The sequence below is a fragment of the Eptatretus burgeri genome, chromosome 9, assembly GCF_056783735.1.
Source record: "Eptatretus burgeri isolate ZD-2024b chromosome 9, Ebu_testis_v1, whole genome shotgun sequence".
NCBI classification, from domain to species: domain Eukaryota; kingdom Metazoa; phylum Chordata; class Myxini; order Myxiniformes; family Myxinidae; genus Eptatretus; species Eptatretus burgeri.
Window position 1 is genome coordinate 81,315,479 of NC_140969.1, and position 1,730 is coordinate 81,317,208.

Sequence of the window (1,730 nt, forward strand, 5' to 3'; positions counted from 1 at the left end):
TATTTGATGAAGTGGATTGTACTTGCATTCTGCAAACATCTATACAACTCAAGTAAATCAAGAACCAGTGTTTAGAATGGGCTATTTATTTAATTTTTTACAGCTATCGTCATTTTTAATATAGATATGGCAAAAGTGATAAAATAAGATGTGGAAGAGACCCGTTTTAGCATTGCATAGCAACCAGCTTGAGTGTTGACTCCATTGCTCTGGGTCACTGACCTGCCATGAGCAGAGTGAGTCTGCACCGACCAACTTTTATTTATGGATATTTTCATTTATTGACGTTTTCCAACTGTTTTGTAATTATTCCTGGGATATTGGCTTTGAGTTGCATCAGCATCTGAAATTTCTGCTTTTTAGCACACCTAGAAAGTATGAAACATCTGTATTAGTGAGCAAGTGCGTCAGTGGTTCCATCCATTCCATTGGGACCATACTCTGTGCAGAGCGTTGGTGCTAAGCAATCTCCTGAGCTATTGGACACAATCCTGGACGGGTCGCCACTCCGACACAGTATACCAACAAGCTGGCACTCATTTTGCCGACCTCGGAAGGATGACAGGCCGAGTTAACCCCATCTGGTATTAATTCAATAGCCGAGCAGGATTTGAATTCAGAACCCTAAGATCCCAAGCCCACAACTATAACCATTAAGCAAACACCAGACGTAGTCAGTGGTTATAAAGAGGTTTATATATTAATGTAGTGATATTGTGAAGCTATCCATACTGATGATATTGTATGTGCTGAACAACTTATACAACATATTCTGCAAATGTTGCTTTTACACTCTCAGTGCATAAAAAACCTTTTGGATGGGTATAGCACAGTAAGACATTTTGCAGTATGCAAGATAGTTACAGCAGGAAGATGGTGCCACATGCTAAACATGCAGAACCACCTCTGCCTGGAAGAGGAGTGATCTGCAGCTTCTTCTCTGGACACCACCAAACATTTCTGGGAACACGGATCGGGTGCTTTGGGAAAGCTGACCTCTGCCAAGGGATACGACACAAGAGGTGCAACAAAATGTATGCCACATTGAAGAAAATCTGAATCAGACTGTCATACAGAATATCATTGATTTGATGTCTTCACTGGATGATGGCAAAAACACCTGCTGTGACCACACACTAATATGTGCAGATTGTGTTCATATCAGATTGTTAAAATAATCATGGGTGTTCATTTATTCTGGAAGGGCACTTCGTTAATGTACACACACACACACACACACACACACAGTAATTGAAATGATAGAATCATAATAGTCCAAGAAACGGCAACATTTTTATTTTGCAATATATAAGTACCATATATACAATTCGTAAATTATAATCACCGACCAAAAAGGAAAAAAAAACATTAAGCAGACGCTTTACCGCCATCAGAGTATTTGCATTTGATAAAAAATTAAAATAATAAAAAAAAAATCACAAATTTTTTGAAAACTTCTTGTTGCTTCCTGAAATACTGGGATTGGTTTCCTCAAACACGATTGTCACACTTGTATCACGAATACTCGATAATGGAAGTGACAAATGACCAGGAAGTCTGTGGACGGAAATAAGAGACACTTGTCAAATAGGGCTGGCAGGATATCCCAGGGGGGGGGGGGGGTGGGCACTCACTACTGAGCTATCTAACCTGGGTTCGAATCTTGACTCATTTATAAAATGTCACTCTGGTGTTTCTCGTGGAGGGTGATTCATCAATGAGTGCACCAT